Genomic DNA, 14342 nt, shown 5'->3' with positions numbered 1-14342 from the left:
AAAATCGATGACTTATTTTTAAGCAGCTTTTCCGTGCATTGAGTGCGAATGGCGAATTACATTATTGACATGCTGTTGTTCAAATACAAATTATTATTGTGTCTCCATTTGAGGCGTATTTGATCGAATTGAAGCAAGAGCAGTAAAAAAAAAGATTTAAAAAAATAGGTTCGCTTACAATTTGGAACAAAGATTGGGTGAAATCAATAATGTATTAATTAAAACGAACACAAAGACGTCAACAATTAAAAAAAATATATATATATAATACAACATGGAAAAAAACTAACAAATTACGAATTAAAATGATATTCAGCGTTACAAATTATTGTATTTTAACTTGAAATCCTGTTTTTGTATTTAAATGATCCGCGTTTTTCGAAAACTGGACTTGATGTATGCTTATAAAGAGTCATACAAAATAAGTCCGTGCAGTCAGCATAGGCAAACCAGGGACGACACTTTCCGCTTGAATGGAATATTTCATTTAAAGAAAGTCTCTTCTTAACGAAAATCCAGTCTAGGAGGAAAATGATGTTACTGATTAGCCTGTGTGGACTGCACCGGCTAATCTGGGACGACAATTAACGCACATGCTTTAAACCTCGTGTTCCAAGTGCGAGGTTAATTTAAATTAGCGTTCCAAACATGGTCCTAAGAGTCAAGATAACAAGCCGAATGGCTGTCGCCACTTAACCTCTCCGATGCCCCAGACAGAAGGCTCCTTTTATGTGCAAATGACTTTCTAATTGACTTCAATTGAGCTAGCCGAGAAATTGATTTCCTAAATAGCTTAAAATGAGAAATTGATTTATTTTACTCAATGACCGATATTTATGCGTTTTCTTAAACAATGCTTGTAACATGCAAGTGAACCTTGATATGGTTCGAATGCGTGCATCAAAACGATGCATTCAACGTTGTGTGAGCTGTACCCGTATTTAGTAAGGTATATGAGAGAAAACAAATCATTGTACGTGCATTGACGAAATTAAAACCCGCGGACTGAACTACACTGTATTTCCGACTTGTTGATATTAGTAATGGATATGGTTCCACAAAGACCCGGGCTCGATCCCCGATCGGAAAGCGTTCTAATTCTCAGTCTAAAACTCACAATAACTAGCACTGATTCGTCTTAGATAACGGAATACTCATAAATGTTTCCCTAAGCTCAAGCCTTTTAATGCAAATGATATAACACGCAATTGGTAAGTCGCATTTCGGGAAATCTGGGGTTCATTTATGCGTAAACAGTGTCGTCCCAGATTAGCATGTACAGTCCGCACAAGCTAATCAGAGACGCCACTTTCCGCATATACTGGGTTGTCTTTAAGAAAAACAAACTTCCTCTTAACGAAAAATTCCGTAAACGCGAAAAACGCCATCTCTGTGCGAACTGAACAGGCATATTGGGGACGCACATGCATTTGGCCTCGTTTAGCCAATATTAAGCACGAATAAATTGAGTTACACATGTAAGTGTAAAATTTTACCATCAAAAGGCAGTTCGCTTTCGCTTTCAGCTACATAGCTTTTGTAGTATATTTTCCTTAATTGCTGCTGTTTTCCATTACTTTACAAGTATTCTTGCGCGATTTTATTTTAGTATATATTTACAAATGTATATATCGCCCGTCACTAGGCAATACCATACCCAAGCCAATTCAGTCGTGTTTAATATTCAAGCAAAACGGCAGCTTTAAGGATCGAAAACCCACGCGGCGAAGAAACATGACCCGCTGTAAAATTTGGGGATTACTTTATGAACATCGATGTGGTTCCTGCCTATTTACAATGCATTTGGACCTTTTAAGGTCAGGTTTTGTTTCGGGTGATTTATATTGAGGGTTTATTTGTCGTTTAGGTTGATATAGTTTTCGTTGGGGTAATTGAGCATTAAATAATTGCCTGTAATGTGTCTTAAATGAAGCAATAAGAACAGCGTGCAGAAATGCAACTGCTTAAAACAATTGGCAAATGTTAAAGTGATATTATAGGCATCTTACAGTTTATAGGTGTCTATCGCAACCGTTGTTTTTTTTGTGTGTTTTCACTTCATATACACTCATATTTGTTAATGCAGCATCAACATACTAAAACAATATCCCGGAAAGAGAAAAATAATGCATTTGAATATCAACCGTACTTTCGTTTTGACAACTTACAACAAAAATGATTCGATTTACGATGTGAATGTAAATCTAGTTTTTGTGCAGATTCGTTCATACGACACAAAGACACTATTTTGTTTTACGGATCAGTTCAGCTTAGAGGACTGGGTGAGTCACGTAAAATATCGAATATAATATATATTTTTTATAAACAACTGGTAGCAAGATGAGTTGCAGATAATTGGTCAGTAACAACATTTTAACTAACTCTTTTGACCTGTTAATTCTTTCAGCTCAATTCAACAGTGAAAAATGCCCATACTATCACTTTAACATTGGATAAAAGAATGCATATGAGAAAGATTGAAATGCAATCTAATGTTAGGAATTTTCCAAAACTGAGCGAAGTCGTATGAAAAAGAAAACAAGTTCAATAAAATAATTATTTCTTATGTATATAATCAATGCAATGAATTGGAAACATATAAAACGCATGTGATCTAAGGTCGTATCTGATACATTATTTGTTTTATTTGACATGACCTGATTATAATGTCATTATATAAATATAAATGTCTGATTAGTCCATGTTGTTGGTGCGTGTGTGTGAGTGTGTATCCGTGTGTGCATTTGTGTTTTTCGAAGTTTATGAGGTCATTCCCGAGCCAGAGGCTATACTATGTGAGGACCCGGAGTGTGTATCAGCACAGCCACTCCTACCTAAATAACTTACTAGACTAACGAAAGTTGGAGCGAATTTTGCATCATAGCTGCAATTCCTAGCTATTTTCTTGGAGGAAACCCCACCTGTCCAGTATGTTGACCAGCCAAATTCACATGCTGCCGGGAAAGGGAATCGAACCCGGGTCGCAAAGGTGTGAAGCGAATGTACAGCCTCCATGCTTTTGATTAACTTGTTAATTCTAATAATTGATGATTGACGCGGGCTGGAAAGATTATCTCGTGTTTTAAATAGATAGCGCATGACACCGTTTTTTTTCTCCCGGTCATAACATGCTCAATGCGTTTTAAGAAAGAAATCAGCCCCGAGAAATCATTTACCAACAATTATATTGTCAGCAAAGGCACGGTATGACTAATGCCTTGTTTATGACTCCAGCAATAATTGGATCAGATAACTTAAAAATACGATTCTACCTGAAAAGAACCTACAAAATTGTGACTTAAAAGTTACAAATGTACAATGACTTAATTACATCATTAGAAATAACCATATAATATAGTCATAGAGTGGAGTGGAATGACACGGGACAAAGCATCTCTCCTTGAATTGCGCGTAGGTATTTTAATTGCCGCCATAATTTGTAGTTAATTGTATGGTTTGTATGTTTAGTAAAATACGGTGTAATGAAGTAATGCTAAACAACTCCGCGCTTCTTTAATGAACAAAGCCTTGCATAATAAGATATAAGAATAAAAAGTGTGCCAAAGTCTTTCTTCTAACGGTAAAAAAATGAAAACAATGTCTGATAATTTTAGTAATTGAATATTTAAAGTTTTAAAAGGAATATTACAGAATATTTTGAAAATATGACATATTTTGGCGATTACGTTTTACAGTTATGGTAAAAATTTAATTGCAAAGCAATTTCACCTAAAGAAAAATGTAACCTTAAAGAATGGAAACCAAGTGGTGTTTTGAACTTTACTCTTTGTATATGACATTCAAATAAACATAAATATCTCTATAATACTGTTATATAGTTTACTTGTCTATTCCTTTAAAAAAAATTATCGGTTAAGTCTATAATTTATTTACCAAATATCTGCTGTTTCAAATGATTAATCCACTATTGTAAGGGTATTGCTCCAGATTTTTTCCATGATGCTGTTTTTGTCGGTGATGGTGGTGGTAAAACAAACAAATTCATATCTTTGACATTTACTTCAAAACGAGTTTTATTATATAAATGACTAATTTGTTTCTGCATCGTGTAGAAAACTTTATTTGAAAGATCTGTAGTGAAACATAATGCACAAAGATTGATATTTCTACCTTTGTTCGCATTTGCGTCGGCAAATGTATATAAGACTAAATTGAAACAACAAAAAGTATTGAATACGCTTGCTACAATTAAACTTTTGCTGAAATCATTTTCACACATATCTGGCCACAAAAATGATCAGCTTTACCACGGGTTTCGTGTATTAAATTATTATGAGGGTATGACATAACGCTTTTACAAATTAAAAACCCGTCTTATCTTGAGTTAATCTGTTATACCACATTATTCTTCCTGTCATGAATGCTATCACAATAATTAAAAACTGTTTACAGTTTGTATATAAAACTGACAAATCATATTTCACAAAAGAAATGTCAGCACTGTGTTTTTTCTCGTCATTTGTCAAAAATCATAAAATAGCGTAAGGGTAGAAGTTATCTTTGGGGTAAATCTTTGATTGAGTTAATGCGTTGGCATTTATTAAAGTTACAGCTATACCCTTTAAAACATGAACATCATTTATTTGAAGACACGATTCTCGGTAAGGTCACTTGCCATGACTTTATTTTAGAAAGAAAATATGTTCATATGGTAGATAAAACATTGTTGTTTACTAGAAATTCACCTTTTTGCTTTAAGTTTGGTGACTAGATAAGACTTTAACAGATGGCGGGAAACCCTCATCAACTGGAGAGAAGCCGGTAAATAGATGGCCGTAAAACAGTGTAACTATGTTCATACATTTGCCGTGTGCATCATTTAAATAATTTAAATAAACAAATCTTTTCATCTCAAGTGTATAATTTAATAAATGCAAGTAGAAACTACAGGGAAAGGCAAGTACGTGTGTTTTATTGCTCACATATGTATATAAACAATGTCCCTAGTGTTGAAGTGAACAAATTGTTAGCGTTATAACATTAAACCTAAAGTATGCAATCAGAAATAAAACGAAATTTTATTATAAGTTTTTTTTCAGCAAATCATATCTTAGCGTGGGCACACTCGGGAAGTATTCCCACATCAATATCAACGAAAATAAACAAGGACAACGAACTGTATCCGGAACATAACGCGAACACAAAACCTGATGACAGGTGCTCTGTGACGCAAAACATGGCCGATATTGGGTCACTTGGTGCGATGACTTCCTTGTTCAGTGTCTGTCATAATATTAATTCTTTAGAGACGCAGTGCATCTTCCATCAATATTGTAGTAAATGCAGAACCTGACAGGTTCTTTCACAATGCGATGGCAGCTCACGCCCACACAATGATCGAATGTCATGTATGCGCATGCACCTTTCTGAACTAGGTTACATTACACAAAATGATGTTGAAAGTAGTGCATTTTTCTGAATAGTTCCCATTTTTCTATTTGAATTCAAGCCACTTAACAATCAGACATGTGTTGTGAGGTTATTTGTAACACTCTATATGTGTCTGGAGTATGTTGATGCATTTGATCGCAGACTAACTTTAACCCATTTATGCCTAGCGCCTAGAAAAAAAAAGCCTTGGCAAACAGCGTAAACCCAGATGAGACGCCGCATGATGCGGCGTCTAATCAGGGTCTGCGCTATTTGCTTAAAAAAATATGTAAGAAATATTCTAAATAGACTAGACATCCCTAATTTTGGAAATAAATTGATCCAAATTTGAAGGATGGGAGAGTCCACTAGGCATAAATGGTTGAAAGATCAACTTTTGCGTATGTACACAAAGGGCGTTAGCACGCGGTGCACGGCATCAACACCAAAAACACCAATTTGTGCATAAAATGCAGGCGAACGTAACGGTGTTGGACTCATCATAGACACAGAGTTGGTTCATTTTAGTCCTGTATACATGTTATAGATATACAAAGTTGCTTACTCGCCATGGTCGATCGTACCTTCAAGAAAAAGCCGCCTTCACGTTGACAGAAAATGCCGAATGAGCTATATTGCGTGTACCGGCGTGAAATACTTTTATAGAGGGTTTAATAGGAACCTTTTAAACATTAACAGCAATGCCAAAATTAGCTTCGTTTGTTAAACCCATTAGCACTTAGATACGCATTTTGACGTTTTGGTAGTCCCTTAGAAAGTTAAATTTAATTTAAGACCTTCCTTTCTAGATTCAATTTTTAAAGGGATCTTTTCACGCTTTGGTTAATTGACAAAATTGAAAAAAGTTGTTTCAAATTCGCAAATTTTCGTTTTAGTTATGATAATTGTGAGGAAACAGTAATACTGAACATTTACCATGGTCTAATATAGCCATTATATGCATCTTTTGACGATTTTAAAACCTAAAAATTATAAAGCGTTGCAACGCGAAACGATTGAATAATTTGGAGAGTTCTGTTTTTGTCGTTAAATTTTGTGAAACTACGAAGATTGCTTATATAAGGTATAAAATACGTCTAGTACGTGTACTCGGCGGAATAGCTCAGTAGGCTAGAGCGTTTTTACTTCAGGACTCTGGCAGGACTCCAGGGGTCACTGGTTCGAAACCTGTTCCGGGCAATGTTCTTTTCCTTTTTTTAATTTTATTCTTGATTTTTTACTGGAGCTTTTACGATCCAATGTTTACATTTATCGATATAAAGCATTTAATGAATAAGTTAAAAAATGCCAAAATCTGTGAAAAGGCCCCTTTAAAGGCCTCATTTCCAACACTTAGCTACTGATGAGCAGCAAACAGCATAAAAACTGAACTCCAGAACTGCGGTTTTATGCTGTTTGCACATAGCCATTTTCACGTTGCCTCTGAGTGGGAAAGGGTTAATTGATAATATTAAAAAATAATTTATTTTCTATTTGTTGAAATACAACAATTGTGAGTCTTTGTCGTATTCACTCAAGTTAATGTTATCCCAAAATCTTATACAATACCAGTGTTTTCAACTAACTGCTAGGTAGTGATGTCAGTTCATACCAGGCACAAGTACGAAAAGTTTATCTTAGCCATATATCAACGTCTAACGCGAGTAAATGTGGAGTAAAATAACCATTATTGCCAAATTTATTTATTTACTATAAACATGTTAATTTGGTCCGAGCACTTTGCCGCGGTAGAATTTCATTATTGTGTAATGGAAAAATATATCAGACCTCTGTTATTCGTGTTGTGAATCCCTACTCGGATGTGTCAGATGACAAAAGATTCGTTGCACTGACGAAGTAATTGATAGTGTAAAATTGGAAGCCAGCTGTGATGTATATTAGATATTAAGATATACGACACTTAATTTTGCCACGGCAGCATTTCCGCCACGCGCCAATCGCGCGACTGTTTGTTAACAAAGTAAAACAGGAGTGTTTGATTCCACCACAACACCAATTGCATTAACATCAGCGATAAAAAAAATTATACGATAGACAATCTTTTGTATAGAATATTTTCTTTCATTAAATACAGAATTAACAAAATGATTACTAAGATCGCATTTCGGTATAAGTCTGAGCTTGAGAACTTTGTGATGGCACGGTATAATGCGGATCATTGCAGCGTCGTCAGCTGCTTATTATGAAGAACAAAAAATCCCTAGATATATCACGAATACGTGTAATAAAGTCGCGTGTATTTCTGTCTTGAATATATTTAACCCTATGGTCTTTGTTTGGGGTATTTTAGCGGCAAAAATGTGGACTTGGATAAAATTACATTTTAAATTAAAATTGTCTAAATGGCTTTTGAATACAGACGCGAAAAATTTATATAATTGATAACGTTTTTTACAAATAAAGAATGAACGCGATCTACAGGAGCGTCTCTTGTCTAACGAACTAACGCATGAGCGTATAGTTGTATGTGTGAATATTTCGAACTGTACGAGGTTATTCCGCGCCCGGTGCTGCATTATGTGAAGACCCGGATTGTGCCCTAGCTCCCACACCTTATTAACCTACTAGACTTACAAAAATTCGGACGAATTTAAATGTATAGCTGCAATATCCATATATTTGCTTTTTCATTAAAGATCTTTTTGACGTTACATTGTGCTGTGGGAGAAACCGGAGAAGCCTGAGGAAACCACTCATGTACGGTATGTTGACTTCCGATCAAACGCACATGCCGCCAGGAACGGGGATCGAACACGAGTCGCGCATGGACAGCCGCTGTTCCAACCACTAACTGGACAGACTGATAAAGTCGATAAATTACAAACGCTAGAAACGCGTACGCCCGTTCGATATACAAATTTCATTCATCTGTATTTTCTTTAATTTTAAACTATAACTTTGTATAACTATTTAATACCCTACACAATTATGTACAACATTTCTAATCGTGTTTTTACGGTTGGGCATGCCCTTGGATCCACAGCCATGGCGCACATACTCGAAATACATCTTGGTACGCCCCTGATCAGTCCGGAATACATGGCGTGGAGTGAATTGTAATAACCGGTAAATGTACTGCTGACGGAAATGGTTTCGAGCTTTGGAATCGCGTGAACTACTTTTAAGGGGGTTTAATGCATAACCAATCAATAAGCTTGACGGGCCTCAGTGATCATATCGGCGAGTACGAAGCAAGTCTTTCGTTAGAGCCCACGCTCACGTTTATACAATATGCTTCTTGATTGACTGTTGGAGATTAGGCAAGCAAAATCTGAGAGTCATGACTATGTAAAGAGACATCTAATTTAAGATAATGTTGAGAAATTCAAACAATGCAAATAATTTTCAAACAGTTGCAATATATGCGATGTCATGTTTATGGTTATCCGGTCAGATGAGTGTTGCTTTTTTAGACGAGGAGCTTTCTTTTATTGGTCATTAATTGGCTCATCTATATTTATGAAAACGAATTTCCCATGGTATAGTATTCAAGGAATATATAACCTGGGTTCCGACGATGGGGTACGCCTTGCTTAAAAAATTGAACGACAAACTATGTTACGATGCAGCAACCTATAATTATGATAACCAAATTTCGGTACATGTGATACTATTCATTTCCGGTCAATCATTCGTGTGCAACATAGTATTACGTTAGGAACATATTGATAATTAAAGTCTGTTTCTTGTGAAATAAATGTCAATCGTTAGTAAAAGCTAATCCTAAGAACTTTGTTAAAGCAGGTCCTTGGAATTGTCAACCTTGGACTGGTATTCATACGACCCTCCCTCTGGGAACCTGGGCTGTATGCCTGTAGTCCGCACCGGGGCTGTATGTCTGTAGTCCGCACCGGGGCTGTATGCCTGTAGTCCGCACCGGGGCTGTATGCCTGTAGTCCGAACCGGGGCTGTATGCCTGTAGTCCGCACCGGGGCTGTATGCAAAGGCTTATTAGGGACGACACGTTTCACTGCTAAGGTACTTTTCGTTTCAAGGAAGTCTTTTTTTCTTAGCGAAAATCATTTTAGGTCGGAAAGTGTCGTCCCTGATCATTCTGTGCAAACTGCACGTGCTAATCTGGGACGACACTTTACGCACATGCATTAAGCCCTGTTTTCCCAGAGCGAGACTAAGGAATCAACCCACGCAACATCTGCGGTGAAACCCGCGCACGCATTTGTGAAGGGGTAATATCCACAACAATACAAGTTAAATTGCTACTGAACAACTGCGTGCAATATATTTTGATAGCGTGTAATAAAAACCGACTCTTTATAAAACTGGTGGCCTTACAATTCTTACAGATGCTTTTAGACTAACATAACACTTAACAGAAACCTACTTCATTATACAACCTGTACCGTTTTTGTTATTTATGTGTTATATTTTACAAAAAGTTAGCGCGTGTGAACACATGCAAAACGGTAATTGGAAATTGTACGCCTAAAATTAGTATCATTAACTCAAAGCTATCTGTGATAGAAGATGAATAAGTTTTAAAATATAATTGGTTGAATAAATTGAAAATACGGTGATACGATACCAGCCTAACGAAGAAATGCTCCAATCTATTAAGCCTGTTTCATCAGGCATGTGGTTGACTTGGATGTGTTTGTTGCACAGAATGTGATGGGCGCGTGGCGGGCACGCGTAAGGAAGGTCTCCAGTTCGTGCTATCTGCACGATTTCCCGCAAACTTTGTGTTGATCAGTTTTACCTTGAGGTAAATAGAACCCGCCAAATCAAAGTATCAAATTTATCGTGCATGTGTAAATTGAATTGCATTAGTTTTAATATCCGACATATATGTTTGTTATGATTGAAAAAAACAGGATCTGGATTTTTGGACAATAAAGTTATGCAAAGGTGGTTTTTGTAAGCTATCCTGTGTAAGCTTTGTTATAAGCATCATTCAAATTAAGAGTATCAAACGGTGGTGATTTTCGCACATCCGGATCGTTGATAACTGTATCTTTTTGTAGTGTTAGCTGTAAGCATATACCCTTTTTTAATGTTAAACAGCAACCAATATCCGCAATTGTATGGTGAACTGTATAATACACATGGGTCTGCAAAAAGCCGTATCAGAAATCAAGTCTTCATAAATATAATCCCATGCATAAATTAATAATTCGACACGTCACCCGAATTCGATGTTCACTTTTTAAAGTTTTTTTTAATGTTCACTAATTTGGCATATATTCTTAAAATAAAAGTATATACACGTACGTGTAGTATAAAAAGAGGGCAAACATGATTATTCGGAAATAGAAATAAACCATAAATAAATAATGTTTTGTGAGGGACATTCATCAGCTGAAATTCATAAAATGATATAGCGTGTGTGCGATGTGGTGATGTAGAATGTTGTGTACTGCCGTTTAAGTGTTTATGTATGTTGAAATTGCTAAAACGGCCTCAGTTGCCTAAGAGGGTTATTTGTTGTTGTTTTGTTGATGTTGTTTGTTTTGTTTTTGTTGTTGTTTTTTCGGCGAGGGGGGGGGAGCTTTTCATTTTTTACGGGAACCGCGTGGGAGCAACTTTTATTCTTCTTCTTGGTATTCTTCGTGTTATCGTTCTTGAACGTTTAACGTTTAAGTTCCTCTACACTAATATATTAAGTAAGGTCGTTCAATGGTATGCACCTAATCATTTACCAAATCCGTGAACAAGTCCCCTTTAAAATTAAAAAAAAATACTTTGTTTATATACATACACCATAAGCTGCTTATAAGCTGCGTACTACAAATGGCTATCAAAATTTTGTAAACTGAACATTTGTGGATTAAATGGATATAAACATAATCACGTACTATTTGAAATACACGTGTGTAAATGATTTGTACTCCGAGATTCTATCGATTTGATTGGACAGATTTATAAACTTCCTGCTTGAAATGTTTCGAACATCATGGGGACAACACGAGGTGATTTTTTTTCTGGAAATGATCATTTCAGTGCATGTTCGCAGCTTTTTCAAGCATCGGGTTACACAGAGCTTGATAATTTTATTTAGAAACCATAAAAGTCAAAATTGAATCATATTTAAGGTTTATTGGACATGTATTTATGAACCCAAAGACTAGACAATATTGTTAATGTAATCCGTACATCAACGCTATAAGTAAAGTGAGTATTTATTGTCTTACATTGTTTTCTCTAAATTTGCGTAACTTGCGCATTTAAAAATCGCCATGACTATGAAAGTTTATTGACGATCGATATGAAAGATTCTTGACAATGACTATGAAATGTTCTTGATGATGGCTATAAAAGGTTCTTGACGATGGCTATCAAAATGTTCTTGCTGATGGCTATGAAATGTTCTTGACGATGACTACGAAATGTTATTGACAATGGCTATAACAGGTTCTTGACGATGGCAATTAAAGATTCTGGACGATGGTTATGAAATGTTCTAGACGATGGCTATGAAAATTTATTGAAGATGGCTATGAAATGTTCTTGACGAATGCTATCAGGGGTTCTGAAATATTTTAAGAGTCTAATTGTCCACGGACAAGTTGGACCCACAAATTCACTTGTCCGTACCAAAGAAGTACTTGTCCGTACTTTTAAGATAGATAAAGGAAAAGATCATTACTAATTAAGCAAATAATACAAGCATACACTTTTGTTAACTTCTATTTTAAATTATAAACATAATTAACTAGAAAATTGAACAAAAAATACAAGCAAGATGTGCATATAATAAGATCACGTTTAAGTCACACATGATACTAGTCTCATTTATAAGACCCGCAAAGAATTTAGAGATATTTTTTATGTGGGCTAAATTCTTTGGAACTCCAAATATTACCAATATAAAAAGTAGCTTAATATTTGAGAGCGTCAACAAGTTCGACTAACATGATACCATCTCAGATATTTAATAATCTCAACATGACTAGACAATACACTTGAAATAAAATAATCTCCGTTAATTATAAGTATATAATTATCCGCTAATAAAGGAAACTACTTACGAAGTTTACATTTACACACATCGGCAACGTTTCAAGCCAAGGAAAATCAATTAGCCAAGACTAATAAAATTCTCGTTTCCGCTTGGCGTCGTGTGTTTATCATATTCATACTTGGCTTTTCTCTTCTTTTCCGACGCCGAACTGATTTTATCATTGGTCTGATTAGCGTCATGGCTATACGTTGAAGTGGTTTTATTATATAAAAATCGAATGCAGGTCGTTAGAACATGTATGCAGCCATTTGCAATGTACGAAAAGTGTTATCTTAAAATTCTTATGCGTGATTGGCTGTTGCTATACACATGTGTGCTGGTTTCTCTATTAAAACAGGGACATAGGTCCCTTATTAAAATTGTTTTCTTATGCGTGATTGGCTGTTGCTATATATACTCGTGGACTGGTTTACCACATTAAATAATTATTATCGGAAAATAACATACTTCCAGTTAAAAAAGTGTGCTAGTCCGCAGATTAATCATAAGCTATTTATATAAACTTCGTTTTTTATTTTCGAAAAATATTGAAGTTTCGTTCTCGAAACAAATTTTACCACGGAAATTTTACTTGTCCCCGGACAAGCCAGCTTTCAAAAACTGCTTGCCCGGAAGGGTAAATTGACGACTCGGACAACTCGGACAGCATATTTCAGAACCCGTGGCTATGAAAGTTTCTTAACGAGCTAAGTGAAATGTTATTAACGATGGCAATGAAAGATTCTGAACGATGACTATGAAAGGTTATTAACGATTGCTATGAAATGTTCTTGACGATGACTATGAAATATTCGGGACGATCTCTGTGAAATGTTCTTGACGATGGCTATCAAATGTTCTTGGCGACGGCTATGAAAGGTTCTTGGCGACGGCTATGAAAGGTTCTTGACGATGACTATCAAAGGTTCTTGACGATGAATATGATATTTTCTTGACGATCTGTGTGAAATGCTATTGACGATGGCTATTAAATGTTCTTGACGACGGCTATGAAAGGATCTTGACGATTGCTATGACAGGTTCTTGACGATCTCTATAAAATGTTCTTGACTGACGATTGCTATGAGAGGTTCGTCTTTTTGTTTTGTACTTAACTGTTTCACTTGCAATGCATGTCTACATTAATTCTACATTAACTGTCAAAAAGGAAACTGTATTTATTAAAATAAAATCAGAAATGTGTAGGGCTAAAATTAGTCTTAACTTACACTTAAAGGGATCTTTTCACGCTTTGGTAAATTGACAAAATTGAAAAAGTTGTTTCAGATTCGCAAATTTTCGTGTTAGTTATGATATTTTTGAGGAAACAGTAATACTGAACATTTACCATGCTTTAATATAGCCGTTATATGCATCTTTTGACGATTATAAAACCTAAAAATTATAAAGCGTTGCAACGCGAAACGATTGAATAATTTGGAGAGTTCTGTTTTTGTCGTTAAATTTTGTATAACTACGAAGATTGCTTATATAAGATATAAAATACGTAAAGTATGTGTACTCGGCGGAATAGCTCAGTAGGCTAAAGCGTTTTTACTTCAGGACTCTGGCAGAACTCCAGGGGTTACTGGTTCGAAACCTGCTCCGGGCAATGTTCTTTTCCTTTTTTTAATTTTATTCTTGATTTTTTACTGGAGCTTTTACGATCCAATGTTTACATTTATCAATATAAAGCATTTAATGAATAAGTTAAAAAATGCCAAAATCTGTGAAAAGGCCCCTTTAATATGCGTGCATACAGAGCCATCTATGAACTGTGAATATAACACGTTATGTGTTGCAAATTAGGTGAATAATTAAAGCACTGTTGCGGAGCACCTCGCAAATAGCATCTCGCAGTCCGTATACATTACCACGATTTCTTTACAACAGTTGCTTTAGTGGCAGTTCAGATGAATTGAATGTCTTCTTTAACAAAAGCAATTATAAATGACTCTTTTTACGACCACTA

The sequence above is a fragment of the Dreissena polymorpha genome, chromosome 2, assembly GCF_020536995.1.
Source record: "Dreissena polymorpha isolate Duluth1 chromosome 2, UMN_Dpol_1.0, whole genome shotgun sequence".
NCBI lineage: Eukaryota > Metazoa > Mollusca > Bivalvia > Myida > Dreissenidae > Dreissena > Dreissena polymorpha.
Note: the sequence above shows the minus strand (reverse complement) of the source record.